Source organism: Pelophylax lessonae (genome assembly GCF_965119305.1).
Source record: "Pelophylax lessonae genome assembly, chromosome: 5".
Taxonomy (NCBI): domain Eukaryota; kingdom Metazoa; phylum Chordata; class Amphibia; order Anura; family Ranidae; genus Pelophylax; species Pelophylax lessonae.
In genome coordinates, this window is record NC_138772.1 from 369,562,304 (window position 1) to 369,584,991 (window position 22,688).

A 22,688-nucleotide genomic window follows, 5' to 3' on the forward strand; every position below is an offset into this window, starting at 1 on the left:
TGAGACCTAGATGCATCATCATTCTGACATAAGGCACCTCAAACAAACACAAAAATGTTTGAATCATTTGTTACTTGTAGCTATTATTGTGTAGACCTGAAGATCGTAATCAACTCTTTGTCCTTGATAAAAAAAAATAAACGAAAACAATTATTGTTAAAAGTAAAGCCTAAGTAACCTAATATTGTAACGTTCATGCGTTTTTGTTTGCGGATGGATTTACAGCTGCAGAATTATTACACTCAGTAGCCTTGTAGAGAATGTGTTGAACAACATATCCAACTCTCAGGACTTCATCACCGTGTACAGCCTGTTATATACTATATATATTAATAGATGTTTAATGGAGGGATAGAGTATATGAGGATATATAGATGAGAGACAGGCTATTGTATGGTGAGCACTAGGAGTAGTATAGGAGAGTTGCAGGTGATGGTAAGCAGATAGGTTCTGATGTCAAGTATAGTGCAGATGGTAAGAGGACACAGATGGAGTATACTTTAGACAGAGTAACCTAGTGCAAGGATAGTTGAAGGTAGTCCCAAGAGCTAACAGTCTTATGCAGATGATAGTGAATAGATAGATACAGATAGTCTTGGTAATTGCAGTAGATGACAGTAGGAGATTGGTTAGTAAGAATCCCCTGCGGGGTACTTATCACTTAGATAGGTTAGGAAATACAATGTCCAGAGGAGAGGGGTGATCCCATAGCGGGATACGGATCACCAGCGAGGTTTCTGGCTTAGTTCAGCAAGGAAGGTATGTCAGCAGCTCCGACTTCTCAGGCGTAGGTGCGATGAACATGTGGGTTTGAACGAGCGATGAGTGAGAGCAAACCGGCGATTGAAATAGCTGCTCATAGCGGCGCTCGGCAGTGATGTCATCTGGTCTTAAAGGTGTATGCGTCCTTTGTATATACAAGATGGGACGCAAAGAGAGGAGAATTATAGGAACAAGGGTACCGGAACATTACAGTACCCCCCCTTAAGGCCGGCTCCGGAAGGCCTCTAGAACTGGTTTTTCCAGATATTTCGAGTGGAAATTGCGAATCAGTCTAGGGGCATGGATATCGGAGGTATCCAGCCAGGTGTCATCTTGGGGCCCATAATTCTTCCATCGTACAAGATACTGGAGTCTTCTTCTATTGAAACGGGAATCCAAAATTTCTTTTATCTCAAATTCTTCTCCACCCTCCACTTGTACAGGAGGTGGAGGTGAGATAGTAGACCTTATTCCTTGGTTAGGAACATGGGGCTTCAGTAGAGACACATGGAAGACAGGATGTATCTTGAGGTCTACTGGCAATGTGAGTTGTACTGCAGCTTTTCCAATAAGCTTCTCTATTGGAAAAGGTCCCAGAAATAGAGGTCCAAGTTTTTTACTAGGGATCTTTAGTCTAAGATTTTTTGTAGAAAGCCAAACAAGATCCCCAATGGCATATTGGGGAGAGGGTTTCCTACGGAGGTCGTAGTATTTTTTTTGTTGGCTATGAGCATGAGATATTGTATTGTTGAGTAATCCCAGAGAATCCTTTATCTGGGCAAGATAATCAGATGCTACTGGATTACTTGATGGTAAGATACGTGGAGGAAGGAGTGTGGGATGAAACCCATAATTCAGGTAAAACGGACTTTGCTTAGTAGTGCAATGAGTAGAGTTGTTATAGGCGAATTCCGCCAGTGGGAGGAGATCTGCCCAATCGTCCTGTAGATACGAAGTATAGCAACGCAGGTACTGTTCAATGCACTGGTTAACTCTCTCTGTCTGTCCGTTGGTCTGAGGGTGGTAGGCAGAAGTAAGGTTACGCTCTATTCGCAGTATCTGACATAGAGCTAGCCAAAATTTTGAGATGAATTGTGAACCACGGTCAGACAGCAGTGTTTTTGGAATACCATGTAACTTAAAGACATGTTTCACAAGTAATTCTGCTGTTTGTTTGGATGAAGGTAGTTTTCGGATAGGGGTGAAATGTGCCATCTTGGTCAGATGGTCCACTGATACCAAGATGGTGTTGAATCCTTTGGAAGGTGGTAGTTCCACTATGAAATCCAAGGATACCACTTCCCACGGAACCTGGGGTATCGGTAAACTACAAAGTAATCCTGATGGTTTCGTGTTGTCAATTTTAGACCTTGCACAGATATCACAAGATGAAACGAACTTTTTTACGGTTGTCTTCATGTCTGGCCACCAAAATTGCCTAGTGAGTAGATTGAGAGTTTTAGTCATACCCATATGTCCTGCCATAGGTACATCATGCGACAATTCTAAGATCTTGGTTCGCATAGTAGGGGGTATGTATAATTTATCGTTGTAGTAGAGGAAGCCTTCTGCGTCAGTAGTTAGTTGTGGTGGAGGTGAATCCAACCCTATGCTGTGCAAAATCTCCTCCTTCAGTGAGCGAACGACTCCGATAATACGTTCAAGTGGTATTATAGGAACTGAGGGAACCTCAGTGCAATCTTTCTCGGCTAGTCGTGAGAGTGCATCCGCTTTTTTATTTTTGTCTGCGGGCGTGTAAGTTACTAAAAAATTAAATCTCAATAGAAAAACGACCACCGTACCTGCCGGTGGGAAAGAGTTCTATTAGTCTGAAGGTATTGGAGGTTTTTGTGATCAGTATATATCAGAATTGGCAATTGAGTGCCCTCAAGTAGATGTCTCCAATTCTCTAATGCCAGTTTTATGGCTAATAACTCCTTCTCACCTACTGGGTAGTTCACCTCGGGGCTACTTAATGACTTTGAAAAGAAAGCAACTGGGTGAAGAGGTGAGGTGTTTGTTGGTCGTTGTGAGAGAACTGCTCCTACTGCCATATTAGACGCATCTACCTCCAAGATGTATTGAAGGGATGGGTCTGGATGGCATAGTATGGGGGCAGTAGTAAAGCTTGATTTCAGCAAAGAGAATGCTCCATTTGCTTCCTTTGACCAATTAAATGGTCTCTTCGTGCTTGTAAGTTGTGTGAGAGGTTTCACAATTGCAGAGAAGTTTTTAATGAATTTCCTATAGTAATTAGAGAATCCTAGGAACCTTTGTAATGCTTTGCGAGTGGTTGGCACAGGCCAATCCAGAATGCAGGATATTTTGCTCATGTCCATTTTGATTCCACTTTTAGATATAATATATCCTAGGAATAGTACCTCCTCTTTATGAAAGAGACATTTCTTTGATTTAACATATAAGTTATGTGCAAGTAGTCTTGACAACACAAGTCTCACATGTTTTATGTGCTCAGGTAAGGAATGAGAATAGATAAGTATATCGTCCAAATATACTACCACACAAACATCAAGCAAGTCTCGTAATATCTCGTTTATAAAACGTTGGAAGGCTGCGGGGGCATTACATAGCCCAAATGGCATTACAAGGTACTCAAACAGTCCGTATCTGGTTCTGAATGCCGTCTTCCATTCATCCCCTTTACGGATTCGAATTAAATTGTATGCCCCTTTTAGGTCCAATTTTGAAAAGAAAGAAGCCCCACGCACCTGTTTGATAAGTTCAGGAATAAGAGGTAAAGGATAACGATCCTTTATTGTGATGGCATTTAATTGTCTGAAATCAATGATAGGCCTAAGGCTAGAGTCCTTATTGCGGACAAAGAAAAGCCCAGCAGCAGTGGAGGAAGTAGAAGGTCGGATGAATCCTTTTGCCAAGTTTTCATCCAGATACACTTTAAGGTGAGAGAGTTCATCCTGTGAGAGAGGATATACATGTCCGTAAGGCAACTTGCTATTAGGGAGCAGATCGATACAACAATCATAGTCCCTGTGAGGAGGTAACATTTGAGCGTTTTTCTCGAGGAAAACCTCCGATAAATCTTGATAACACTTAGGAATAATGTCATCTGGCAGTACAGACAGGATCCTATCATGTGTGGGGAGGTTACAAGTCGTCTCGCAATAGTGAGAAGAGAAGGCTAACGTTCTTGTTTTCCAATCGATGATTGGTTGATGTATGTGTAACCAGGGAAGTCCCAAAATGATTGGAAAATGTGGCGAGGTTAACACATCAAAGGTGGTGGTCTCCACATGAGACTCGTCAGCAGTTACAAGAAGTGCCTGTGTCTGACTGGTGATAGGACCAGAGGATAAAGGTGTACCGTTAATAAAACTAACGGAGACAGGTTTGGGTTTTGAAACAATAGGTATTTTATTAAGGGAGACAAAACAAATGTCAATGTAGTTTCCACAAGATCCTGTGTCAATCATAGCCTTGGTGGTGATCCTAGTTTGGTCCCACTGCAATGTTAATTGAACAAAAAGATAAGGATTAGGAAAGGAAGTTGTGAGTCCCCCTAGCAAGACATTTGAACACTCACCCTCTTTTCTGCGGACAAGAGGACAGTCGTTTACCAGATGATTCGGGGATGCGCAGTACATGCAAAGATGTTCGGTTTTCCTCCTGGCACGTTCAGAAAGGGTCAGAGGTGGACGTATCATTCCTACTTCCATAGGAGTAGGGTCAGCAGGCAACATCCGAGAAGGACTGGAAAATGGTGAGCCCATCTTCTCAGCCATTCTTTCTCGTAGTCGTCTGTCAATATTGATACTGGTCTGGATCAGTCCCTCTAGAGTGCCAGGTAAATCCGCTCAGGCGAGCTCGTCTTTAACGGCCTCAGATAGGTCGAGTCTAAACTGCGTTCGCAAAGATGTATCGTTCCACCCTGAATCAGGGGACCATCTTTTAAAATTCGCCACAAAATCTTCAACAGGTCTCCTTCCTTGTTTTAGGGCCCGTAGCTGGGTGTCAGCGGTACTCTGCTTGTTGGGGTCTTCATATAAAGTAGCAAGTTGTGCTAGAAATAAGGGATAAGAATTAAGGAGTGGATCATCCTTTACAAAGAGAGCATCTGCCCAGGCCCGGGGTTCACCCGTTAAATAGGAGATGATGGTACAAACCTTAATTTGGTCAGTGGTGTAGGTTAGAGGTTTTAACAAAAAAAACAATTGACATGCGTTTTTAAATTCACGGAATTTGCTCCGATCACCAGAAAACACTATAGGAGGGTTTATCTTAGGCTCACGGGGCTGAGCAGCAGGAGGCTGTGTGAGACGGCCAAGCTGCTGTCTCAAGGTTTGATTGTCATTTTTTATCTCTGTAAGTGAATGGATCAATGCATCTACTTGTTGTTTTAATTGTAGTACATGAGTGGATAATTCTGCTGAATCCATATTTTTTTAAAGGCTCGTTCAATCTGTAACGTTCATGCGTTTTTGTTTGCGGATGGATTTACAGCTGCAGAATTATTACACTCAGTAGCCTTGTAGAGAATGTGTTGAACAACATATCCAACTCTCAGGACTTCATCACCGTGTACAGCCTGTTATATACTATATATATTAATAGATGTTTAATGGAGGGATAGAGTATATGAGGATATATAGATGAGAGACAGGCTATTGTATGGTGAGCACTAGGAGTAGTATAGGAGAGTTGCAGGTGATGGTAAGCAGATAGGTTCTGATGTCAAGTATAGTGCAGATGGTAAGAGGACACAGATGGAGTATACTTTAGACAGAGTAACCTAGTGCAAGGATAGTTCAAGGTAGTCCCAAGAGCTAACAGTCTTATGCAGATGATAGTGAATAGATAGATACAGATAGTCTTGGTAATTGCAGTAGATGACAGTAGGAGATTGGTTAGTAAGAATCCCCTGCGGGGTACTTATCACTTAGATAGGTTAGGAAATACAATGTCCAGAGGAGAGGGGTGATCCCGTAGCGGGATACGGATCACCAGCGAGGTTTCCGGCTTAGTTCAGCAAGGAAGGTATGTCAGCAGCTCCGACTTCTCAGGCGTAGGTGCGATGAACATGTGGGTTTGAACGAGCGATGAGTGAGAGCAAACCGGCGATTGAAATAGCTGCTCATAGCCGCGCGCGGCAGTGATGTCATCCGGTCTTAAAGGTGTATGCGTCCTTTGTATATACAAGATGGGACGCAAAGAGAGGAGAATTATAGGAACAAGGGTACCGGAACATTACAAATATATGCATTCTGGCAATTCTATTTTAACTTGTTATCAGAATCTAAACAGTTGCAACATATCACAATGAAGGCCTGACTATTTTTCAGGGAATTATGGGCTATTCTTTTATATGTTTAATTGTTCCCCATTGTTTGCTTAATTATGAATTTTAATACTTTGCATTAATAAAATTGAATGTTTTAACTTAAAATGTCCTGTCTGTTCCTTTGGCACCTTCAAAACCCTACCATTTTGTACCTATTCAATTCCAAAAATTCCTTAGGGTGTAGTCGACTCGTAGACACTCTCTTTTATTCAATACCATTATTAAAATAAGCTTTTACATGTTTTTCAAGCAGAAAATCCAGTTTTTACTCGACATGTTTCAGTATATAGAGATAGCTTCTTCAGGCAATATATTTCATGATGCTGCACATACAAACTAGCAAAGAAATAAAATACAATTATTCATCACAAAGAACCTTCACAAAAACATTTGCAAACTTTTGGTCAAAGGTATATACTTCTACATACAATTATGAAACAATGGTGCTCACATTGCTAGGTCCTCAGTAAAGACAAACAGTCTTACTCTATCACTAGAGGATATCTCAAGATATTGGATAGATGTGAAATAACAACAGAGGCACTCAGGTCTTGTAAAAATAGCGCTTTAGGGCATATATCAGTGTACCACAAGGGGCAATCAAGCTCAGAATTTCAAAACCTGTAGGAGGACATGTCAGGGTAACAGGAAACCAGGCCATAAACAAACAGCAAGTGAAAGGAGCGAGATCAGCAACAGCCGGGGTCAAGTCCAGAAGCGAGCAGTCATCCAAGCCAGGGTTGAGTCCAGAAGCTGGTAGTCATCCAATCCAGGGTCGGGTCCAGAAGTGGGTAGTCATCCAAGCCAGGGGTCGAGTCCAGAAGTGAGTGGTCTGCCAATGCCGGGTCATCTGCCCATGCGGGGTAAAGAGCCAGGAGAGTTGTCAGCCGAGCCTGGTCAGAAACGGAGGAACACAGAGAACAGGAGACTGCTAGCAGTGATGCACCTTGGAGCACAAGCGCAAAGGTAAGGACTGCAACCCATCAAGTGATTGATATAGTCAGGTGTACAGTATTATCATTGTGAGACACCCAAGCAGCAGTGATGATTCAATCAGAATTTATAAGAGCCTGCAGTCTGCACATGTCCAAGATGGCTGCGAACAGGGGGCAAGGTAAGACCTTGACAGAACATGAAAATAACTTGCGTGAATTTTAAATTGTTAAACATATAAAGTTACAATACAATAAAAGTTTATCTACTGCCACTTATAGAGAATCATGAAGCCTTCGCGCTGTGTAGTGTAATTAAGCCTTAGATGGATTATAGTATCATGAACATTTCTTCCCCTTGGATATTAGGGGCCCTAAAGGCCTCAACCACCCCTAGAGAATCTAGAGACAAGAAGAACATACAAGCTCTTAAATTTCCAATACAAAGACCAGGACAATTATGTTAGCTTAAGTAGCTGGTAATTACCTTCAGTGTCTCCTATAAACATGTGTCCTCCTCATTGGTAGTTGCAACATTGAAAAAGAACTGCTTCTGGGCTCTATATATGATGGCTCCTAGGTTTCCGGTGCTATATTATCTCCCTAAGGTCCATAAGGATCCAGTCAATCCCCCTGGTTGCCCCATCATCAGCGGAATGGATTCAGTGACCTCTAGAGTTGGTAAACACATTTATGGTTATCTTCAACCCCTGGTAACGCAGACCCCTTCTTATTTGTGGGACTCCACTCAGGTACTCAATTACTTGAAGGAGTTGAGTGGAAGGATGGTTATGCCACTGCCGATGTTGCTTCCTTGTTTACCATCATTTCCCATAGACATAGTTATGAGGCCATGAGTACCTTTCTGGAACAAGATCCTGGCTTGTTGCCAGTCCAGCGCTCTTTCATCTTGTGCTTGTTGTCTTTTGCCATGAAGCACAATTATTTTTTGGTTTGGTTTCTATCAACAGAATAGGGGTTTTGCCATGGGTGCTAAATTTGTGCCCAGCATGGTGAATCTTTATATGCCCAGGTGGGAAGAGGATGTTTTCTATAGTAGTATTAGACCTGAACTCCTCATTTGGATAAGGTATATAGATGATGTCCTTCTCTTCTGCGATGGTAGCATGCAATCTTTGAACAATTATATAGCACAGCTAAATGAGAATTCTCTGGGCATTTCATTGCAACATGAGGCCAGTAATGAATTGCGGCAGTATTCACCGTCACTGGAGGTGAGGAGCAGATACTTAATGGTTTGAATTGCTTCAGATGGGACAGTAATATACAGTGGGTACGGAAAGTATTCAGACCCCCTTAAATTTTTTACTCTTTGTTATATTGCAGCCATTTGCTAAAATCATTTAGGTTCATTCTTCTTCCTCATGAATGTACACATAGCACCCCATACTGACAGAAAAACACAGAATTGTTGACATTGTTGCAGATTTATTAAAAAAGAAAAACTGAAATATCACATGGTCCTAAGTATTCAGACCCTTTGCTCAGTATTTAGTAGAAGCCCCCTTTTGATCTAATACAGCCAGGAGTCTTTTTGGGAAAGATGCAACAAGTCTTTCACACCTGGATTTGGGGATCCTCTGCCATTCCTCCTTGCAGATCCTCTCCAGTTCTGTCAGGTTGGATGGTAAACGTTGGTGGACAGCCATTTTTAGGTCTCTCCAGAGATGCTCAATTGGGTTTAAGTCAGGGCTCTGGCTGGGCCATTCAAGAACAGTCACAGAGTTGTTGTGAAGCCACTCCTTCGTTATTTTAGCTGTGTGCTTAGGGTCATTGTCTTGTTGGAAGGTAAACCTTCGGCCCAGTCTGAGGTCCAGAGCACTCTGGAGAAGGTTTTTGTCCAGGATATCCCTGTACTTGGCCGCATTCATCTTTCCCTCAATTGCAACCAGTCGTCCTGTCCCTGCAGCTGAAAAACACCCCCACAGCATGATGCTGCCACCACCATGCTTCACTGTTGGGACTGTATTGGACAGGTGATGAGCAGTGCCTGGTTTTCTCCACACATACCGCTTAGAATTAAGGCCAAAAAGTTCTATTTTGGTCTCATCAGACCTTATTTCTCACAATCTTGGAGTCCTTCAGGTGTTTTTTAGCAAACTCCATGCAGGCTTTCATGTGTCTTACACTGAGGAGAGGCTTCCGTCGGGCCACTCTGCCATAAAGCCCCGACTGGTGGAGGGCTGCAGTGATGGTTGACTTTCTACAACTTTCTCCCATCTCCTGACTGCATCTCTGGAGCTCAGCCACAGTGATCTTTGGGTTCTTCTTTACCTCTCTCACCAAAGCTCTTCTCCCCCGATAGCTCAGTTTGGCTGGACGGCCAGCTCTAGGAAGGGTTCTGGTCATCCCAAACGTCTTCCATTTGAGGATTATGGAGGCCACTGTGCTCTTAGGAACCTTAAGTGCAGCATAAATCTTTTTGTAACCTTGGCCAGATCTGTGCCTTGCCACAATTCTGTCTCTGAGCTCTTCAGGCAGTTCCTTTGACCTCATGCTTCTCATTTGCTCTGACATGCATTGTGATCTAGAAGGTCTTATATAGACAGGTGTGTGGCTTTCCTAATCAAGTCCAATCAGTATAATCAAACACAGCTGGACTCAAATGAAGGTGTAGAACCATCTAAAGGATGATCAGAAGAAATGGAAAGCACCTGAGTTAAATATATGAGTGTCACAGCAAAGGGTCTGAATACTTAGGACCATGTGATATTTCAGTTTTTCTTTTTTAATAAATCTGCAACAATGTCAACAATTCTGTGTTTTTCTGTTAGTATGGGGTGCTATGTGTACATTCATGAGGAAGAAGAATGAACTTAAATGATTTTAGCAAATGGCTGCAATATAACAAAGAGTGAAAAATTTAAGGGGGTCTGAATACTTTCCGTACCCACTGTATGTCAACCATATCTTCAGATAGAAATATGAAGATTTAATACAACCTTACACAGTGTAATCCATGTGCTTGTCTGTGAGAGAGACACACAGACTGTCATTGTCAGACTTCCCTATTGTTTGTGTATATGGAGGGAATGTGGATTGTGCCTGTCTCATTGTTAAATGTTAATGACCTCACATTGTTCTGTCTGCCTTAAGATAAGCTTATTATGAGATGTATATGTGTATGTTCATTGGCTGCTAAGGGGGAGGGGGGATTGTCCCACAGTGTATATCTTTGTGTACACTGTATGGGAGTGTAAAACTCTGTTTTTATTGGATTGTGAATGTCAGGGCCTGTTTTCAACAAGGTCCACCTGGGCGGTAACCTTGTGGGGGAAAACTGTATAAAAGTCTGTTTCTTGTTCAATAAATTTGAGTTATACTTCACCCTCAATCTAGAGCCCTGTCTCTCATTGGGGGAATATGCTACAAGGGATTGCTATGTCCTTCATACTCCCTTGGATAATCACTAAGCTCTTGTAAGAGCTTGTGTAAGAGCTTGTTCCCGTTCCTGCTGCACACTCTGGGGAAAGACAGGTTCACCCACTGGAACATGTAGCCTTGTCGTAGGTCCAGGGTGGGTAGGAGACGGCGAGACCCTAACTAAGCTCAGTTCGTGGGGTCTGAGGTGCCTATGGTGTCTGGTGGAGTGCTTGCAGCCATCGAGAAGCACTAGGAGCATCCGTCAACGGAGGTACCCAGTCCGAGGTGCCGATTCATCCGTTACATTGGTGGCAAGCGGTGGGATGTCATCATAGTGCGAGGAGAAGCAGCTCAGAGATTTTTTTTTTTTTAGGCAATAGGTAAACTTTAATTTTTATATTTTGTCATTTTTGTTGTTTTGTTGTATAGATAGTACTTGGTATTGCAATTTAGAATTCACGTAAGTCCTTTTCATGTCCTTCTACAGGTTTTGAAATTCTGAACTTAATTGCCCCTTGTGGTACACTGATATCTGCCCTAAAGCACTATTGTTACAAGGTTTGAGTGTCTTCGTTGATATTACATCTATCCAATATCTTGCGATATCCTCTATTGATAGAGTAAGACTGTTTGTTTTTACTGCGGACCTACCAATGTGAGTACCATTGTTTATAATTGCATATAGAAGTATATACCTTTGACCAAAAATTTGTAAATGTTTTTGTAAAGCTTCTTCTTGATGGTTAATTGCATGGTATTTATTTGCTAGTTTGTATGTGCAGCATCCAGAAATATAACTTCTGAAGAAGCTATCTTTATATAGCGAAACATGTTGATTAAAAACTGGATTTTCTGCTTGAAAAACATGTACAAGCTTTCTTTTAACTATGATTTTTGAAGAAAAAGTACTGTCTTTTTCTTTGGCACCTTAAAAACCCTACCATTTTGTACCTATTCAATTTCTTAATGATAGTATTGCTGGATAAGATTAGCTAATGTACTGTATGTTACTTTACAGTGTTTACAATATGGCATGAGCGCCTAGCTGAAATACAGTTTATACCATTAATTTGCTTGTTGTTCACGGTCACATATTTTCATATTTAATTGGATTTTGTATTTCAACCTTTACAATTATGTGATCATGCAATTAGCCTTCAAGAGAAATACTATTTCTTATGTTGATTACCTAAATCTGCAGTGTTTTTGTACGCAGTCATGCATAAATATGTTTTTTTATAAATTAAGGCACATGTTCATATATTATGTCATGCATTATTTAAAACCTTTTAAGGCCCAGCTGGAACACCCTATCCACTTGGAGCAAGCCAGCTTGATAATGAGCACACATGAGGTGTGTGCCTAACACTTTGGGCTCACAGAAAGTGAGTTTAAATGATATTGATCATGCATCAATCTGGAAGAGGAGCACCAGCAGGGATTGAGTAGCAAAGAAGAATGAAGAGAGTGAATACTGTTTGGGAACTTTTTTATTTTAAATAAGGGAAGGAGAGATTTTTTTTTTTTAAAACGTGGAGTTGGGCTTATAGTGCAATGCCTTAAGCCAGCTGAACATTTATAGATTTATTAATTGCATTCAGCCTGCAGGCTAAATGAAAAAAGTGTGATAGATTTCTCCATCCATGCCAGTACGGATAGCCTAATTTCCTGCTGCAAGTAATGTATTTTGACGGCCAGCTCCACCAGCTCTTAAAATACATGAACTGTGGCTGAATCTCATTGAATGCATTCACCGTTAAATGACTATTTTCTGCCAGGCTCTTCCTTTGATTTTTCTTGAAGAACTTCTATGCACCAATACAGTGTGCACACTAAAGATCACAGCCAAAGCACCTGTCATCCAGCATTTCCAGCTGCATCTAACAGCTCTCCTCCCCACTCACATCTCTGATCTCACCACCATTTATGATAAGCAGACCTTTGGAATCAATGGACTGTATTCACTCCTCACTTTCTGTAAGTGATGAATTTAACAAATATTCAGGACACAATTTTTAGCTCTTTCCTATAATAATGTTTGGGCATCAATTTTGTTTCCTCTGTTAGGGTCAAGGGAATGGACTGCCAGACTGAGATAAGAGTGACACCAGAGTCTCAGGAAGGGAAGAACAGGGGTCAGGATTACTGCATATATGACAAGGATGTGCTTGAATCTTGGAATCTAAAAATGGAATGGTTTTCACTATAGCAAACTGCAAGGGGTGATGGAATTTGCTGAAGGACATCTCCCAGGTTATGGAACCCAAACACACCCATGCAGGCTACAGATGACCAGCTGGCATCCTTTGGGAAGCAGGTCACAAGCTGCAGGAGACACAGGGGGACAAGCAGCTAGTGTACTATCATGTTACTTCAACTCCAAGCAACAGATGCACTTACCCATTAGGACACAGAGTAAGAGTGCTTTCCATGCAGACCTACAGCCTGTGATTAGCTGAAAGCTGAGAAGCTTGTATTGATAGAGAAACCCACTTATAGATCAAGGCAAATAGTCTAAAAAGTAATTGTGACATCCCCAGAAAAAGAATTGTGGCATTACATTTTTTTGTTATATACTTAAAGCATTAACTTCCAAAAACAATCCCAAAATTATTTTTTCAACATAGTTAAAAAAAATCAAGCATATTTGAATATTGAACTTCCAAAAGGACTCCTTGCTGATATTTACATGCCTCCATGTTTAGTACCATCTTAACGCCTCATAATCAGAGTATGCTCCCATGAGATGGAAAGTAATTGCTCATTTTGTAGATGTGGCACTTCTGGATCAAGAAGTGATTAAAATATTTATATTGCACAGCTTGTTCAATTCACTCTTTTTATCAGATTAATTTTCTTTAATTTAGTGTACAACAGCGATTGCACGTTTTTCTGATAAATGATACTTGAAAGAGTACAAGATAGTATTACTTAGGATAAACACTTTATACAGTGTGTGTTTTTGCATAACAGTATCACAAGTACATACTCATAACTAACAGTTTTAAATTATTCCATGGGAAAAAGATACATACAATGCATGTGTAGAAAATACTTATATATTTTCTTTGAAAGTGTATAATTTGTGAAACTTGTATTAACTACATCATGCAGTTGTTTAAAATGATGCACTATATATTATGTAACAAGGTTTTAAGCTTTAAATGTAACAGTATTTGCAAATACCAAGTAGCAACAAATTATTATTATTATAGTTTTTTTTCATATTGTTACATGGTTCATTTGGTTCTTCCCAATTATTGAACCATGCCTAAAGACCTAGGATTCTCTGAGATATTAGCACAATAGTTGTAAGCAGGGAGGAGCAAAATGTATCTGGATTTGGTTCAAAGGAGGTTTGCAGAAAATTATTAGGTTTGAGTGCTGAATCTGCACCCCAATGAAGTCATAGAGAGTTTAATGGTTGTGAGGGAGATGCACTTAACCTGCCTGTGAAGTATCTTTAAAATGTATAAAACCACCTGCAGGGATACTGACATTCATAAAAAAAAAAATAATTTTAAATTGCTGGCATATTTACAGGTTTGGCGGCTTTACTTCAATTTGTAAAAAACAATCCAAGATGCCCTTCATCAATACCTGACACTTACCCTAAATGAGGGTCTAGTAATGATGTTAATGGGAGAACTGCCACACTATAAAAAAAAAAGTCTAAAATGAATATCTCTCTGTTTCTCTTTTTACACAAGGGAATTCCTAACAACATGCTCAGGTTTGGAGCTGCTTGCTCCTTGGTTTTCTACATTCTTATTGGGTCATTGTACATGGTTATACAGGGTGGTTGACCACTAATCTAGGTACATTATCACATAAATGTTTTGTTCACTGTCCTGCCTGGCACCACATCTAGCATTCAGTTGCACTACAGGTGTCATCTCGTCATTATCTTTGTATTTCAATGGTTCTTTTTCTGTGATATATCTGGTCACTACCATAATGGATATGTTGCTCAAAAACGTACACGTTACTACCTGAAAATATTTTCCTATTACCCTACCATTTTGGGGAGGTTTGGAGTTATCTTATGCTTTTGGTACTGTTATTAATGGAGAAAAACAATAAACATATTGAAATCCAGATGGAGATGTCATGCAGCTCTAAAAGTAAATTCCCAAATATTATATCATATTGAGCTACATAGAATCGGACAACAGTCCCACTAATCAGGTTGGAGTCCTTAGGAATATTCAGATCAATTCCAAGTCCCTCAAAAGGATTATTCAATCAAATAAAATTGCTCCAAAGATGATGTTTAATATTTCCCTCCGTGTAAAATAGGTGAATTGCCCACTCGCCAGAGGTAGAGGATGCCTTACCTAAAAGTGCAGTATGAACTCATCACACAGTGGTCTCTGAAATAGAATTACAATCATCCAGCTTCCAGTAGACACCTTCATCCACGTGTAAAGTTGATGCTCATAAATCATCCAAAAATAAATAAAATGAATACTATGTAGTGTAGTAGAGTGTATTTGATAGTGTAGTTAAATTTAAAAGTTATTGAGCAGATGAACCCAAATTAGAAAGCCGCTGGCAAAAAACAATACAGATAAGATTGTAAACAACATCTACAAACAGAAAATTGCCACGCTAAAATGACAAAGAAATAAAGTCCCATGAATATTACAGTCCAATTAGAAGTGATATAGTCCAATCATGAAACAAATGAATCACTCCAAAGAAAATGTGAGGAATTAAGTGTTCAACATATATGAAAAAAAAACCTTGATAGTGAATATTGTATATAAAAGGTGAAACACCCAGGTGCACCTCTGTAAAAAATATGGGGGGGGGGGTCTCCTCTATTTTTTATAAATATGTATTATCTTGTCTATTCCTATGGTTAGTTAGTCTATCAAAGCTCTGATAATATTAATGATGATGATATAATAACAATGTTAGCTGTAGAAATAAAAACACTGCTTAAATAAGCAAGGATCTAATTTATTTTTAAAGAAAGTAGAAATGCTAACATAAAACACTAATAGAAGACTCCAGAACATATAAAACAAAAAGAAAATAGGTGATACTTTACCTAAGGTAATCCTCTGTATTTGGTATCTCTCAGCTGGGCTTAATGGGAAAGAGAAAGAACTCTAACCGACCATTACTTTTTAAAGCTCACTCAGACATCACCCACACAAACACCCTCTGCACCTGTGTAGTCCTGTATCCAATAAGAATCTATAAAAAGCTTTTCTTCCTAATCACTAAGCGGGGTGCCCCAGGGCTCAGTCCTGGGACCAACCTTGTTCAATTTATTCATAAACAGCATTGAGGACGGGATCAGTAGTTCGTTATCAGTTTTTGCAGATGACACAAAATTGGCCAAGGCAATAACTGCACAGCATGAAGCAGATATCCTACAGAATGACCTGGACAAAATTACGGAGTGGGCAACGACATGGCAAATGAGGTTTAACGTGGAGAAGTGTAAGGTTTTGCACTTGGGGACTAAAAACATAAAAGCACAATACACGTTAGGAGGGGAACCCTTGGGGGAATCAAAAATTGAGAAGGATCTGGGAGTCTTGGTTGATGATAGATTAGGCAACAGCATGCAATGTCAAGCGGCAGCTGCCAAAGCCAACAGAATATTAGCATGCATAAAGAAAGGGATGTATTCCAGAGATAAGACTATAATCCTTCCACTTTATAAAACTCTGGTCCGACCGCATCTGGAGTATTCTGTCCAGTTCTGGTCGCCAGTCCTCAGGAGGGATGTGTTGGAGCTGGAGAGAGTCCAGAGAAGGGCAACTAAACTGATTAGGGGGTTGGAGGACCTTAACTATGAATAGCGGCTGCAATCGCTCGATTTATTCTCCCTGGAGAAGAGACGTCTGAGGGGGGACATGATAGCAATTTATAAATATCTTAATGGGGATCTCAGCTTAGAAAAAAAGCTCTTCATTCGAAGGAATTGCATGAGAACTCGAGGACATACAATGCGATTAGAGGAGAAGCGTTTTAACCTCAGGCAACGAGGAGGATTCTTTACTGTTAGGGCTACAAGATTGTGGAATTCTCTACCACAAGAGGTGGTTTCTGTGGGTAGTATAGTGGCTTTCAAAAGACTCTTAGATTTACATCTCAAGGATCAGGACATTAAGGGCTATGTAAGATGATTACAGCCACACCCACCTACGCAGGTTGAACTGGATGGACTATTGTCTTTATTCAACCTCACCTACTATGTAACTATGTAACTATGTAACCAGGAACTATGTTACCCCTGAACATCCACCAGGTGGCAGTATTAGTTTATGAACCACTGCTTTGACCCAGGTCAACATTCCAGCAGCAGCTGGCCTTTTGAAGCTTTGTTTGCAGTCATGGCATTCAGGCGATTTATTCTTCATTACACCAGGTAGTTTGAAGCAAAGCTCTCCTATGCCATACTCTACTGCCAGGGGGTATGCTGGATTCCTTTTTTCAGATAAAAACTCTGATAAGCACGCTTCAGTTGCACACACCCTGCTGGGTCATCTTGCTTTGCTATCATTCCAGGCCAGACCAAGGTCACGAGCATGGACTCCACCCAACAAGGCCCCTGATGATGTGATCTTTTATGAAACGTGTTGGGCGGAGTCCTTACTCACAATGTTACTGTGTGTGCCTATCCCATGGGGATATGATGCCTTTATGTAAGTAGTTGGCATCTTTTATCTTTAATACATTTTATATGGTTTCACACTATGGGAGTTTCTTTAATTCAACTTACATGCATGATTTGCCGGTGAACCATCAGTTATTCTCTATGTGAGTGTTCCCATTGGACACCAAAGAAAAGCCATAGAAGTCTCCCGTTTCCCTGCAAAGGAAAGAGGGTTGATGACTCCTGTCTTAAGGATATTCTATCATACTGTGCTCACGACTCTTAAAATCTAGAGTCCATTTCCTCTGGTAAGCGGCTATATCATATTATATGGTGGAGGCGCACCTGGGTGTTTCACCTTTTTATACGATATTTACTATCAAGGTGTTTTTTTCATATATGTTAAACACTTAATCCCTCACATATTCTTTGGAGTCCACTAGTCTCATGATTGGACTATATCACTTCTAATTGGACTTCTAATATTTTTTTGGGACTTTATTTCTTTGTCATTTTAACATGTCAATTTTATGTTTGTATATAGTATATGTGATAAGGTGCAAACCCAAGACTTCCTCCACTACACTTACGCAATGTGCACTCCAGTACATGCAGCCAGATGAGCGTGCAGCAATAAAGCTCCTATGCTAAATTAAAACCATAAGGCAATGAAAACAGAAAATGCCATATAGTGTAGCATTTATTGTACTATTGTACTATTAAAAATGTAACAAGAGCATCAAAAACATACAGCTTGTTATTGGCTGATTAAAAATACATAACTATTTAAAATAGCCTCTAATCGCTTACATCAAATACATCCACTTGGATAACCAATGTGACAGTGCAACCGCTTGATCTTTGTATCTCCCTATACGCGTTTCACACAACTGTGCATCCTCAGGGGCCTCTGAATAATGCTAAGGACTCCAACCTGATTAGTGGGACTGTTGTTCGATCCTATGTTGCTCTATTTAAAAAAATATTATTTATTTATTGTTTATGCTATGGGTTAGTATAGTGAACTAGATTGCAAGCAGCTTATTTTTTTTCTTTTGGGGCTGGCATTTTATGTTTTTTCTATCCTTTAATGGTTGTCAGGATGCCACCACTGCTGGTTTCTTAACAACCAGCCTGAAAGGAAGCTGTCATATTTTGTAGCTGTTGTAAAATCATGCTTAAGGGTATCATTACCCATTGCTGTCAGAGGTTTGGCTCAACCAAACACCAATTTAGTTTGGTCCTCCAATCAAGCAAAATTCAGTTCTAAGATAGGTTCAAACTACAATGGCAGCTGATCCCTAAGTCTAAATAAAACAGTCTTTTTGCAACTGTTAGATGGTGATTCTTGTGTCAATGATGTTTCAAGTCATTGAAGTTTGTATTAATGGCTCTGACCATGACTTACTCTATGCCTATTTTATCTTGCTATAGTCCCCTTACATGATCTATGTATTTTATCATTTTTTTCCAGGTGTTTCTCTTCAGCTTGACTGTTTTTTGATGCAACCAGTGTAATATTGGAATCTATAACCAATGTTTGGCTCTCATCTACATTCTCTTATTTATGAATTTGCTATATTTTCTGGCCAGCAAATGTCTCCCCAGGCAGATTTTCCAATTCATTATTGTTGATGTCTGTCCTGTCTCTGATTATAGTTTGTTTGCAACATTTTTTATAGTTTTTGCCTTTAGGATGTTGCTGCTAAGTGCTTGTTTTTGTACAGTCAGTATGGGACTTTTTTTAAGTGTTTTAGATAGAAGGGTCTCTGCTATCAGCTCTCTTTTTAACATTACCTAATGCTTCCTATATCTACTTATTTCTATTTATCTTCAACATGGAAGTTTTAACTACTTTACACAGCTAGGGAACTTCTTTCACTAGGCACCAAAAATGATCTATATCACTTTTTCCTATGCTATATGGAAGGTAAAATCTGTAGATATCAATGCAATGCATGTTTTATGTTCCACAACCTCCAGCTTTACCATAGTCAAGTCCAGTAGTGTTGTAGAGTAACAAATAACAGTTATAGCCTAGCCATTGATGGCTTTGTTAAAATGGTCACACATGAGTTTCATTTTAAAATTTCACAACTATTTGAACTCTTTTAATGTACTGGAACCTTTTTTTTTTTTTTTTTTTTTTACACAGTGTATGTTGTCAGCTTTCAAGATGTCCAGGTAATATACCTTGTGACTGTACTAACCGTCACTATGAGTGAAAGACAGATAAGTAATGGTTTGGATTGCTTCAATATTTGTCAGCAAAATCTTCATATAGAAATATGAAGATTTAATACCACCTTACGCAGTGTATTCCATGCTTGGCTGTGAGACAGACACAAAGACTGTCATTTGCAGACTTCCCTATTGTTTGTGTATTGGGAGGGAATGTGTATTGTGATAAAGTTTACCTGTCTGTTCCATTGTTAAATGTTAATAATCTCACATTGTTCTGTCCAGATGGCTAGATAATTAGTTTAGCTCCTGTATACACTTTCATCTGTATATGCTACTGTAATTAGCCAGAGGGGAGGGATTGTGTACACTGTATGAGAGTGTAAAACTCTGTTTCTATTGGATTGTGAATGTTATGTCCAATCTTCAACAAGGTCCACCTGGGTGGTAACCTTGTGGGGGAAAACTGTATATAAGTCTGTTTCTTGTTCAATAAAGTTGTTCTGGAGTTACTTCACCCTCAATCTAGAGGCCTGTCTCTTATTGGGGGAATATGCTACAATATTGCTATGGTCTTCCATACTTCCTTAGATAATCACTAAGCTCTTGTAAGAGCTTGTGTAAGAGCTTGTTCTGCTGCACTTTCTGGGGCAAGAGAGGTTCACCCACAGGAACCTGGAGCCTTGTCGTAGGTCCAGGGTGGGTAGGAGACGGCAAGACCCTAACCAAGCTGCGGCGGTTCGTGGGGTCTGAAGTGGTTACGGTGTCTGGTGGAGTGCTTGGAGCCCTTGGGAAGCACTAGGAGCATCTGTCAACGGAGGTACCTGGTCGGGGTGCTGGTTGATCCGTTACATTGGTGGCAACCGGTGGGGTGGCGTCCTAGTGTGAGGAGAAGCAGCTCAGAGACACCGGTAATGTTATGGAGTGAGCTAACACCCGTGCAGCTTCCCCATATGAGGAGGAGTTTCTCTGGAGGTTGCAGCAACACTTGGTCCAACAGGATGGGCCTGTATCAGAGGAAGCCATACTGGACTGGAGAGATTTCACTTGAAAGTAAATGTGGTATGAGGCCTTAGAGAATGTGCAGTGGAGGCAGAGAGAGAACCTTCCCAGCGAAGAACAGTGGTTTCAGGTATACGTTGCCCTGTGGTTGCCTTTCCGAGGAGAGCAACCCCTGGATGAATGGGGGACGGAGCTGTGGGACCTGAAAGTGGTACCCCAACCGGCGTGACCACTGGATGGCTGACGACAATATCCCGGAAGGTCAGGACTATAGTGGGCCGGGCTTGCTGTGGGAGGCCTTTGAGGAGAGGGACTTTGGATGTCCAGCAGAGTTTTGGCGCTGGGAAATCCAGGACACCAGGGAAGCCCTACTGGATCTCCCCAGAGTGGATGACCTGGGGTCAGACCTGATTCATCTTTTCATAATGGAGTGGAAACTGGAGCAGGACTACCAACGCCTGCTCTGCTCCATTCCACCCCAATCTACCCTGCAAGCAGAGCCGGAGTCCTGGGTGGCAGATCCAGACCCACAACCCTTCAGTTGGAGAGACAATACAGACTGGTGGTACTGTGAAGACCCACCAATGGCAGGTGGAGATGGGACCGAGGTCTCTCTACCGGCCCTACAGGGAGGCTGGGCAGCCGGCCCAGGTCCCCAGCTACAGCAGGAGTTACTGGGAATAGAGATGGTCGGTTCTACTCCCTAGCGGCAGACAGAGTTACAGGGAGCCGAGGGTGTCGTCCTTCCTTCCCAGCAGCAGTGTACCTTCCAGGGAGAGGAGACAACTAATCCTTCTCCCCAACCACAGGGAGACAACAACCCTGACCCCAAATGGTGCAGATGGGACCGCAGTCTCTGCACCAGACCTACAGGGATGCTGGACGGCCGATCCAGATCCCCAACCTACCCTGCAGGAATACCAGGAGGAGGAGGTAAGCGATCCCTCCTCTCTACAGCAGACCCCCAACCAGGTCCTTGGGGTAGTATTCACCAACCCCAACCCAGCAGAAGAGCTGGCAACAGGGCAGAGTGCTACCAACCTCTGCCCAGCACCCGCAAAAGCTACAGTCTTCACTTGTACACCCCAGGGATGCTGGACAGTCGGCCCAGATCCCCAACAGCCTGACGAAGTGAGCCCCACCACACTGTCTTCTCTCCAGCGGCTGAAAGGACTCCCAGGAGAAGGGCCAGTCCACACTTATCCCCAGCAGCGGGTATGTTCTGCGAGAGAGGCAGAGGTTGGCTGGGTTAGTAACACTGTTTTCCCAACAATTTGTTTGGGGTACTGGGTGAGTGCAGACATTGGGAGGGCCAGTGGAACACAATCTACCTTAGAGAGGTTGGAAAGTTCCTCCCTCAGCCTACTAGGCTCCTCTTATGTCTAAGTCACCTTGTGTCTCTTAGGGACACAGGGTGCCCAAGAAGCCAGGTCTGGCCTGCCCAAACCAGACTTTCACAAACTGATCAGCTATGAGAGCTCCATGCGCTTTGCCAAGACAAACTTACAAACTATATGGAACTTTGTCAAGGAAGCTGCCATGATCGATTGACTCTTTGGGACTTATTACCTGACGAACTTAGGCACAGACCAGTTGGGGGTCTGGGACCTGGTTCGTCTACCTTTGAGGGGAAGATATGTGACGGTACTAACCCCCTCATCACCACCACCGCTGCCACCGATACCACCCCCCTCCCCACCACCACCGATCCCACCCCCTCATCACCACCACCGCTGCCACCGATCCCACCCCCCTCATCACTACCACCGCTGCCACCGATCCCACCTCCTCACCACCACCACCGCTGCCACCGTTCTCACCCCCTTCATCACCACCACCGCTGCCACTGATCCCACCTCCCTCACCACTAACCAATGCTGCCACCGATCCCACACCCCTCATCACCACCACCTCTGCCACCGATCCCACCCCCCTCACCACCACCACCGCTGCCACCAATCCCACCCCCCTCACCACCACCACCGCAGCCACTGATCCCACCTCCATCACCAGCACCACCGCTGCCACCGATCCCACCCCCTTCATCACCACCACTGCAGCCACCGATCCCACCCCCCCTCACCACCACCACCATTGCCACCGATCCCACCCCCTTCATCACCACCACTGCTGCCACCGATCCCACCTCCCTCACCACAACCGCAGCCACCGATCTCACCCCCCTCACCACCACCACTGCTGCCACTGATCCCACCCCCTTCATCACCACCACCGCTGCCACCGATCCCACCCCCTTCATCACCACCACCGATCCCACCCCCCTCACCACCACCGATCCCACCGATCCCACCCCCCTCACCACCACCACCGCTGCCACTGATCCCACCTCCCTCACCACCACCACCGCTGCCACCGATCCCACCACCCTCATCACCACCACCGCAGCCACCGATCCCACCCCCTCACCACCACTACCACCGCAGCCACCACCACTGCTGCCACTGATCCCACCCCCTTTATCACCACCACCGCT